Source organism: Microcebus murinus, chromosome 10 (genome assembly GCF_040939455.1).
Source record: "Microcebus murinus isolate Inina chromosome 10, M.murinus_Inina_mat1.0, whole genome shotgun sequence".
Classification (NCBI taxonomy): Eukaryota; Metazoa; Chordata; class Mammalia; order Primates; family Cheirogaleidae; genus Microcebus; species Microcebus murinus.
In genome coordinates this window covers 78,966,790-78,978,390 of record NC_134113.1, presented here as the reverse complement: position 1 = coordinate 78,978,390, position 11,601 = coordinate 78,966,790, and positions in this window count along the sequence as shown.

Genomic DNA, 11,601 nt, shown 5'->3' with positions numbered 1-11,601 from the left:
TACCGGGTCAGTAGCATCAGTTGATTCATCCAAAGCAATTGAACAATGTATATTTTCCTTTTGAAGTATTGCATGAAGTTGTTCTGTTAAGTTGAAGGCTAATTCATACTGCCAGTCAGTAATGGTTCTCTTCAAAACAGGCAGTTGTTTGTACTTGCAAACATTATTGGGGTCTAAATATCCTACAACTGCGAGAGTGCATTCTTTCACAATTTCTACGTCACTGAGTGGCTTCCCTTTTTCCCCCTGAGTATATAAGCCACTTTACAAGTTGCTTCAGTGGCATGATTTCCAGGTCTTACTATTGTTTGAAAAATTTGTCTTTGCTTTTGCTTTTCATCTTTTAATTTCTGCAATCCAACCTTTCACGCCTCTCCCTCTAATTTAAAATGTTTGTGGTCCTTGTGAGTGTTATAATGCTGATGAGCATTGCATTTCTTTAATGTTGATATTGCAGTATCACAAAGCAAGCAAACCATCTTATCTTTAGCAGAAAAAAGATAATGTTGCAATTCCAAATCCTTATTTAAAAATCTGTTTTCTTCCTTCAGCGCTCTCTTGGTCTTCTTTGACATGGTGGGCTGTTAAGCAGACAGAATTTAAAAAATACAGTCGAGCTGTGCAACTATTCACAAATTCCACTTCAAACAGAAACACAGTGCACTGTTGTCAAAAGCTGACAAAAGGCTGGTGTACTCAACCCCCATAAACTATTGCTAATAATACCAGCCTCATGTGGTAGTGGTGCCAGTCAGGTGGGGGAACTTAGAACTAAATCATGAGCATAGCAGCCATCAATTTAGCCCTTATAGTTTCTTAATTAATGTTCTAATTGTACTGGTCAACCTGGGAGGATTATTTCATTGAAACTTATTTTATTCTTTGATATTTTAAATATGTTTGTTTTAAAAATAAAATAAAAATATAAAAGATGAACAAAAATGTGTTGATAAAAATAAAAGGATTTGTTCTGTAAAATTTGGATTCAGTCAAAAGGCTGCACTTAAGGACCTAGAAGGCCACATGTGGCCTTAAGGCTTCCCACCTCTAGTCCAGGCCATGAAAAAAATAAAACAAAACAATTTATCTACTTCTAAAATACAAATTATCCACTTCCTATTATAGGCATGGGATAGATATTGCCATTCCAAAGGGGAAAAATAGGCAAGAATGGGGTAATTGGTCCCAAGTAAGTCCAAAATCCAACATGGAAAACAAGAATGGGTCTTAAAGCTAAGCTGGGTGCTGTGGCATGTGCCTTTAGTCTCAGTTACTCAGGAGGCTGGGGTGGGAGGATTATTTGAGGCCAGGAGTTCAAGGCTACAGTGTGCTAAGATCACTCCTGTGAATATCCATTACACTCCAGCCTGGACAACACAGTGAGACCTTGTCTCTTAAAAATAAATAAAGTCTTAAAGCTGGAGAATAATTTCTTTTGATTCACTGTGGGGGGAGTTGGGCCCCTAAGGCCTCTGAGAGCCCCGCCCCTATGGCTTTGCTGGGCTCAGCCCATGCTTCAGCTCTCCCAGGCTGGAGTTGCACTCTGGTGGCCCTAGAGTTCTGTGATCTTGGGGGTGGCAATGCCTAGTGCAGGCTGTAGTGGCTCTGCCCCTGCAGCAGGTTTCTGCCTGGGCTTCCAGGTGGTCTGCAGCATCCTTTGAAGTGTAGGTGGAGGAAGCCATGCCTCCACAGCTTTTGCATTCTGTGTGTTTGCAGAATTAGCACCGTGTGGATGCAACCAAGGCTTAAGCCTTGTAACTTCTAGAGCAGCAGGTGGAGCTGCACCTGGAACCACTTGAGCCACCACTGGGGAAGCCAAGGGCCATCCAAGGTGGCTCTGGGCCATGAGCCCAGGGAAGACCCTTCCCTGCCCATTCCCTGAAGCCATTCTGCCTTCCTAGAGCTTTGGCCTATGATGGGAGCCGTTACCTCAAATATTTCTAAAATGCCTTTGGTGTCTTTCTCCCATTGTCTCTATCAATGGCACCTGGGTCCCTTCTAGCCGTGGTCATCTCTTTAGCAAGTGGTTGCTGGACCACACTCTTAGGATTCTTTTCTGAATGTGCTTTTTCACTGTTTACATGGCCAGGCTGTGAGTTTTCCAAATCTTTCCACTCTGCTGCCCTTTTAATGATAAATTCCATCTTCAATTTCTTTGCTCTTGTATCTCACTATATTGGTTAAAAGTAACCATGCCGCCGTCTGAATGTTTTGCTGCTTTGATATTTCTTCCACCAGATATTCTAGTTCATTACTCTTTAAGTCCTGCATTCCACAAAGCCCTGGGACACAAACACAATTCAGCCAAGGTCTCTGCAACTGTATAACAAGGATGGCCTTTACTCCAGTTGTTAATACTTTATTCTTCATTCCCATCTGAGACCTCCTTAGCATGGCCTTCATTGTTCATATTTCTGCCAACATCCTGGTCCTGACCACTAAGGAATATCTAAGAAGATTCAGACTTTCCCTAGTTATGAGGTCTTCTAAGCCCTCACCAGAATTGCCCTTAATGTTTATTCATAGTAATCTAGGCTGTTTTTCAGCCTGCTCCTCCAAATTCTTCCAGTTTCTACCCATTACCTAGTACCAAAGCTGCTCCATATTTTCAGGCATTTGTTATAACAACACTCCCACTCTTGGTACCAATTTTCAGTCTTAGTTTGCTTTCTGCTGCTATAACAATATCACAGACTGTGTAATTTATAAAGAAAAGAAATTTATTTGGCTCATGTTTCTGGAAGTGGGGAAGTCCAAGAGCATGGTGCCAATGTCTCATGAGGGTCATCCCATGACAACAGTAAGCACACTAGAAAATTGAGGATGGGGATTATTGGAACTCACTCCCATGATAAACAACTTACACTTGTAATAATGACGTTAATCTATTCATGAAGGCAGAGCCCTCATGATCTAATCACCTCATAAAGGTCCCACCTCCTACTATTATTGCATTGGAGATTAAGTTTCCAACACATGAATTGGGGTAGAGGGACACATTCAAACCATAGCACCCTGACCCCACCAAGAGCAACTAGCAGACTATGAAGAAATTTGTCTATTTTGGCAGGCAGGGGCATTTTCAAAGGAGGCAGAAAGCCCAAGTAATAGATATGATAGCTAAAATCATCAGTGTTCTTTTGTGATGCTATCTGTGTTACATTTCCACCCCAACTGATTCACTCAAAAGACATAAATTCATCAAAAGATTGATCCAGGCCAGGTGTGGTGGCTCACGCCTGTAATCCTAGCTCTCTGGGAGACCCAGGTGGGTGAATCGTTTGAGCTCAGGAGTTCTAGACCAGCCTGAGCAAGAGTGAGATACCGTCTCTTCTATAAATAGAAAGAAATTAATTGGCCAACTAAAAATATATAGAAAAAATTAGCCGGGCATGGTGGCACATGTCTGTAGTCCCAGCTACTCGAGAGGCTGAGGCAGGAGGATCGCTTGAACCTAGGAATTTGAGCTTGCTGTGAGGTAGGCTGACTCCATAACGCCATGGCACTCTAGCCTGGGCAACAGAGTGAGGCTCTGTCTCAGAAATAAAAAAATAAAATAAAAAAAGATTGATCCCTATGGGCTTCCTCCAAGATGTAATAAAATCTATCATTGTTATTTGTCACAAACAAAAATGAAAATCAAAGGCTATTTTGTTTTCTTTGTCTTCCTTTGCATAGTGACCTTTGTGCACCTATATCTGGCATTTAGAATTGTGTGAAGGAAGGTACTGGGGGTCTCAGCGGAGCCTGATACACTGCATCCTAGTTTTGTTCCTGCAGATGAGACCAAAAATGTCCAATGTCTTTACTCCAAGCGCTGTCTGACCTGATTGCTGGGAAAAAAAATAAATCTCCAGCATCCTTTGGCTGGTGCTGCTAAAAACACCTGTTGGGTATCAGAAAGTTAAGTGCAGCATAGTTGTTCCAGTAAGATATTGTAGACAAAGGATAAGCAGATTGGAAGAAAGGATTTTAATGAAAATATGAGCACTGATGCCTCCTTCTTAAAACCTCCATGGTGCTGACAGACAGTGAGTAGTAGGGTTATCCTACCCTTATAGCAGCTTTGCACCTGGCTGCTCATTTCCAAATCCAGATATTCAGGACTAGAAGTTCTCTGATAAACTTTCTCTCTCTCATGACAATTACAAAGCCAACTCGATTAAGTTTGGTATGTAGAGAATGCCTAGATCTTACATAGGGTGCTTGAGTTGTGACTCAGCTCTGTGCGCTACTTACTTCGTGAGTAGTTTTATGGAAGAAAAGTCATCGTGAATAAGTGATTCCATTTTGTACATCATAAAAACAAGGAAGTGAATGCAATATTTGTGTCACACTAATTCTCACCTGCCAGGCAGCAAAAAATAAAAACATATTTGTCTTGCAAGCTAAGTAGGGCTCTCAGTCAAGTATTTATGATTGCACATTTGGGGGGAATGAAATGTCTCTTCCATTTAAAAAAATGCTAGTGTGTATTCTATTCAGTGTTCTAGTATATTATATGGACACATGAACCACTCAAGGGATTATTTTCAAAAAATATACCGAAGACAGATATATAAGCAGTACATCTAAATCAAATGGCTCAGTCACTAGATGCCATATAAGGCCCTCTCTTGGAGGAACAGCATAAGCTGGGCTTACAGAGTTATTAGAGCACACTCACACAGCCACTCACTCCCTGGCCGTACCCTTGACCTTGTCATTACCAAATGCTGCAGCCCTGTCATATCTGTATCCCACTCTTTGCCTGCCACCTGCTAACTTTCCAGCTCACCCCTTCTAGTATCCCAACTTCACCAACCTTCATTCTTACCAGGATCTTCAATTCACTGATCCCATTACTTTGCATGGTCCCTCATTCTCACACTGTATCTCACGATTGGGTGTTTTCTTGCTACCTAGGTTAAATCTCATGGCCATCAGTACAGTCACTACTCTGCATACACTTCCAACTCTACTAAGTCCTTCTTCTTATATTGTACTTGCTCAGATAGATCATAATCCTAATTAACTCCAATTCTCCACCTACGCTGTACCCGCACCCACGCAGCTGAAAGACACGCAACCGTGCTAGCTGGTCTCCTGTTACATTTGGGACCATGAATTTTTCTTGCGATCTTTCATGGTGCCCAGCAATCATGCTGGGTTTCCCTAATCCATTCTCTGTTGCATTTTCTTCTAGAGTATCTTATTTATTTTTTAAGACAGTCTCACTTTGTTGCCCAGGCTAGAGTGAGTGCCGTGGCATCAGCCTAGCTCACAGCAACCTCAAACTTCCTGGGCTCAATCCATCCTCCTGCCTCAGCCTCCCGAGTAGCTGGGACTACAGGCATGCGCCACTGTGCCCGGCTAATTTTTTCTATATATATTAGTTGACCAATTAATTTCTTTCTATTTGTAGTAGAGACGGAGTCTTGCTCTTGCTCAGGCTGGTTTCGAACTCCTGACCTCAAGCAATCCTCCCACCTCGGCCTCCCAGAGTGCTAGGAATTACAGGCGTGAGCCACCGCGCCAGGCCTATCCATGACTTCTTGTCATCATTTCTCCTCCCAGATTATTGCTGTAAATGTCTAACTAGTCTCACCATTTCTGTCCTCGACTCCCTTTACTTCATTCATTTATTCAGAGCACATCTCTGCTCTGCTTAAAATCCTTCAGTGGTCTCCCATCTCCCTGAGAGCAAAGGGCAATGTCTTTCTACAACGCCAAGATCCTGTATAATTTGCTCCCCTTCCCTTAGTGCTCTGACCTTATTTCCAACTACTCTCCCCTATATTTATGTCTTTCCAGCCACAGTGGCCTCCTTGCTGTTTCTTGAATACGTCGGGCAAATGTGTACCTCAGGCCCTTTGCACTTGCTCTTCCTTCTGCCAGGATGCATTTCCTCAGGTGTCCTCTGCCTGCCTCCTTCACTTTCTCACGTCTTTATTCAAGTATGCCTTAGGGCAAGCCTTTCCTTAGCTACCCCATCTACAGCTGCAAGCCTTCCTGCAAAATCATTCTTCATGTTCTCTTTATTTTTCTTTCTTTAGCATGTATCAGTCCATAACGTACTATTTTTTTTTTGTTTGCCTATTATGTAACTTTCTTTCTCCTCCCATGGGAAGTAAGCTTCATGAGAGCAAGAAGTTTGCCTATTGTATTCCCTGTATATCCCTAGCACAAGTTCTAGCGATATACAGTGAACACACCAAGTACTCTCTACTTGTTGAATGAATGAATTATAATGGTGACGGACATGATGAAAATAAACAGACTGACAAACATGCACAATCTTGCTTACTTTTATACAAATTAGTGATAACTATTGTTAAAAATAGTTATTTTATCCTCAATGTTCCCACATGATCAAAAGCATAGTTCTGCACCCAGAAGACAGTTAAAACACTAGAATTGCGGGCCACTACCAAAATGTGTAGCTTTTGTAACTTTAGAAAATTAATTTGTGTTTTAAAAGTGATAATACAAAATATTATCATCCTTATGATACACCGTTCAAACACACACTAGTAACCACAGACTTGAACCTAAGATTAAGTCATAGGTAGGTTTATTAATGATTTGTGGGGTCACTGAATTTCAACTATTTACCAGCAGAGGGTGCTACGTATCCACATTTTCACACATGTATAAAGAATTTTGCTGAACGAAAAGGGCAGGTTTCAATGCTGTATATGACATTATCTTACAAATCTACCTTATGTGATAATGAATCAGTCACTAAAACATAATAACTTGAGTTCTAAGAAATCTATTTTTTTCGTAATTCATCTATTTATTTATTTTGAGACAGAGTCTCACTTTGTTGCCCAGTCTAGAGTGATCCATTTATTTAAGTAGGTGATATCATACATGAGTGTGGAACAAAAAAATAGGCAGAAATAATTAAATCTCTTTTCTACCACTGTTCCCTAGTCCCCCAGTTTTTCCTCCCGGGGTTATTATTGTCTCTGGTTTCTTCTATATTTATGTGTATGAGTGTTTTGTTTTGTGTTTGTATCGTATGGTTTTTTTCTGTTTTGTTTTGTTTTAATCAGAAATAATGTGAGCACTGTTCTTCAGCATAGGGTTGATTTATAACAACCACATAATTTTCAGATTCTATAGCAGCACAGTTAGAACCTTTCTTTTAAACAGCTATATTTCAGTCCAGTGGGTAAATGAATTGCAATTTATGTCACCAGTACTCTGTTGAAGTTGCTAAGGTTTTTTAAATATTTTGCCATTTCAAAGGATACTATAATAAATGTGTTTTTACATTTTTCTTTGTAAATATGTGCAAGTGTATCAGTAGGGTAATTTCCTAGAGAAAACCAGGTAGCCATCTGAAAAATAACGAAGGTGGAGTCCCATTTCTCTAAACACTAAAATTAATTCCAAATGTATGGAATCATAAAAACACTAGAAAAAAAAAACCACAGGAAAATGTTTTTATAATTCTGGAGCCAGGAAGCTTTTTCTAAGGCTAACACAAACTCAGAAGCTGCATGAAAGAAGATTGCAATTTGATTATATTTTTAAAAAATCTGTGTGGCAAAAAACACCATAAACAAAAACTATAAATGACACATGGTTAAAATGTATTCGTAATACATATCACAAAGAAATAAATTTCATAATATATAAAAAACTGTTGAGGCTGGGCACAGTGGCTCACGCCTGTAATCCTAGCACTCTGGGAGGCCGAGGCGGGCGGATTGCTCGAGGGCAGGTGTTCGAAACCAGCCTGAGCCAGAGTGAGACTCCATCTCTACTATAAACAGAAAGAAATTAATTGGCCAACTAATATATACAGAAAAAATTAGCTGGGCATGGTGGTGCATGCCTGTAGTCCCAGCTACTCGGGAGGCTGAGGCAGGAGGATCGCTTGAGCCCAGGAGTTTGAGGTTGCTGTGAGCTAGGCTGATGCCATGGCACTCTAGCCCGGGCAACAAAGTGAGACTCTGTCTCAAAAAAAAAAAAAACCAAAAAACTGTTGAAATGGATAAAATCAAGCCCTTTGAAAAATGACCAAAGAATATGAACAAATAGAACATAGAAATGGAAATACGAATGGCTTTAAACACACGAAACCATATTCATAGTGAGAGAAATGCAAATTCAAATGGTCGGATGCCATATTTTACCTATCAGATTGGCGGGGATCAACACATTGTGTTTGTCAGGGTGTGGGGACACAGGCGGGCTCACAGATTGTTGGAGAGACTATAAATTGGTACAACCTCTATGGAAACCAACTTGGCAACAGCTATTACAATTTTTTTTTTGAGACAGAGTCTTACTCTGTTGCCCGGGCTAGAGTGCCGTGGCGTCAGCCTAGCTCACAGCAACCTCAGACTCCTGGTCTCAAGCAATCCTCCTGCCTCAGCCGCCTGAGTATCTGGGACTACAGGCATGTGCCACCATGCCTGCCTAATTTTTTGTATATATATTTTTAGTTGGCCAATTAATTTCTTTCTATTTTTAGTAGAGACAACTTTCTTTCTTTCCTCCCTTTCTTCTAGTAGTTACTCTAAACTGTAACACCCTCTCACCCCCATTTATATTTGCTTAGACAGAATGACTTCCTTGGATCAACCAGAGATTAATACTAGAGATCCAACATATATTTAAAGCTTGATAATCTAACAATATTGAAGATTGTATTAGAGAGAAGGGGACATGTTATTTAAATAGATTTTTTGACCTATTTACATGATAAGATTTAATTTCCTTGAAATGCCATTTGAAGGCTGGGATTGGTGTCCATTATAGGTTATCTCATTGCTTTCAGGTTACTTGGCAAGTAACAACTACGGTGTTTCCCGGAAAATAAGACAGGGTCTTATATTTATTTTTCCTCAAGAAGACACCCTAGGCCTAAGGCTTATTTTCAGGGGATGTGTTATTTTTTTTATCTTTACCACTCCGTGACAAAGTGCATGGGTTGTGCAGATAAACTGCGTAGCCACGACCATCACTAGGTCTTATTTTCGGGGTAGGGCTTATATTGCGCAAATGCTTAGAAATCCTGCTAGGGCTTATTTTATGGGTAGGTCTTATTTTCGGGTAAACACGGTATTTTACCAACTACCTGCAGTGTGTCTAAAACATGAACTCCTATCTTGGCTTTCTTTTTGTCAAATCTGCATTTGATCCCTTTGTATTCTTTTCCATGTTAACCAAACAAGTGTTCAGAGTTGGAAAATCTGTTTCAGTAGAGACTGCATGCTTCTGGGTGCTTTGGGGCGGGTGGGTGGGGTGGGTACAGGAGTCACCTGCCTTTGTCATCCAGGGTCTGCTCTTTTCCCTGTTTGCTCCCAGTGGGCAAAGCCCCGCATTGTGGGTGCTCTCTGAGAACTATAATGAGGGCAAGATTAGGTAAATAATGAAATCACATGTTAATGCAATTCATTGTAGATCCATTGGAATTTACTGTTCATATTATTCCCTTTACTGCTCAGAGAAACGTCAGTTCTGCTACCCTCATTGGAAGCAGGAAGTAAGAGTATGATTCGTCAGACAGGCGATATGGTCTAGTGAGTTCAGAATTTGAATATTATTTCTGGCTCCGCTACTGGCTTCCCTTATGACTAGGAGGGAAATCTCTCTGGGTGTTGCTGGTTTCGGTATCTGTGGATTGATAAGCAGATCATGGATTTTATGATAGTGCATTTCATGGGAAATTAAACAGTGCAAGTCTCATGAGAGCAATAGGCTAACTGGTCATTTCTTTCTAGGTGCCATTTGGTGCTTTAAGAGGACATCTAATACCGGAACAAATTAAAGGACTTTCTCAGACAGTGCATGATAATACCTAACGTTACTGAGTACTCAGAATGTGCTGCGAGGTTCTATAGGCTGTGCACGTATTATCTCATTTAATCCCTGCAGCACACCCAGGAGGTCATTGCATGATATTAATGCAGTTTTACAGATGGAGAAACTGAGGCACAGAGGGTTAAGCAATCTATCTAAGGTCACAAAGCCAGCAGGCTGCAGAGCTGAGATTTGAACTGAGGTCATTTAAACTCAGAGCCCCAACTCTTAACTACTTGACTCCCCTTTCTTCTCTCCTGATGAGAGGAGCATATATAAAAATTTAGATATTTAAAAATGAGATTTTTCAGAGCACCGTAAGTGAAGCAGGGGAGAGAGAAAATAGAGGAGAAGTAGAAAATCACCTGAGTTAATGTCTGTGAAACGTAAGGACAGGGACCATAAGCGGTCTGGCTAGAAAGGCCTGGAGTGTATTACACAAAGCTGCCAGTTTGATGACAAAATGTCCCCGTTTGGGCGCCTTGGGCTGTGTGTTTAGAGTCCTGATCCTGGTTTGCTTTTTTGTTTGTTTTATGGTAGGTTTTATTTTGATCTGTTTTTAAGATTAAATACTGTCTCAGCTGAATAGTATTTCCTTGGATGGGAAATGGCATTGGAGAAGATTTCATTCATTTCAGAATCTGGCCGTGTCCTACCTTCCAAGCTCACACTTTTTTTGCTGCTCTGCATCTGCCCACCTAGCTCCTGGTTCCACCACACCGCTTGCCCGGTGATGCCAAATAACAATCTGGGTCTCCCCACTGTGCTTTCTCTCTCTCCCAACTGCTCAGCTTTGCCCAAACCCCCAGCTGCCCAAACTGTTTTATTATTTAATTAAGCCCAGAGATGTACCCCTTCCTTTATAAGCACTTTTCAACCTACATTGGATTTACCCTATCCTGACCTCCCATGGAGCTTAATTTATGTAGTACTCATGCATTTCATTGTTTCATTATTATACTTTGTATAATTTATATACTGTGTCTCCCAAACCAGATATGGTCCCATAAAACACAGGGATAATTCCACTCATGTTTTAAAAACCATACAGCATTTGGCCCAACAGCAACTTATGAAATTTAATTTATAAAACGACTTTTCCTTCATCCTAGAGAGAATTAGAGATAGTATATTTGGAGTGAGCTTTATTTTGCTGTTATCACTGTGGTGGGGAGTGAACCAAAATGGCGCCTCATTATCTTGGCTAGAACCCAGGCAGGTGCAGCTGATCAGTGGCTTCCCTCCTCTCCAGCTTTTATCTTTCCCCTCACCCAGCCACACTGTAGAAATTAGCTCCACCCACGTCACCTGATCTGTTGGCCTCTGCTTTCTCTTCCCAGTTTGCAGAAGATGGTTCTTGGAGTGCTGGTAAAGTGAAGTGAAAATACAGTGGTGAGTTTTCCCCAAGTAAATAATTCAATTTTGGCTGATGCTGGCCCCTAGTCAGTCAGCTAAGGCCAGGAAAGTACCGCCCTAAATAGTAAACTAAAAAAGCAATCTTAGATGTAAACTGCCCTGTCGTTCCTTCACCCCAACCCCAACCTCAATTTGCCTGCAGCAAATGAGACAAAGCTCCGCTATCAGGCTATATTAAAGGTTCAACAGAGTTCATTGAAAACTTGAAACCAATCTAGAAAAGAAAACCACTGAAAAAATGGGGAAAAAAGATGGATCGCTGAGAGTGGTAAAGCTAGGTTCCCTAGAAGTGTTGCTTTTACCATCAGCAAATCTCAGAATTGTTTTCAAAGGGACTTTTGGATACTTAAAAAGTCCTTAATGGTGTTTCCAGGCTTCGCCATC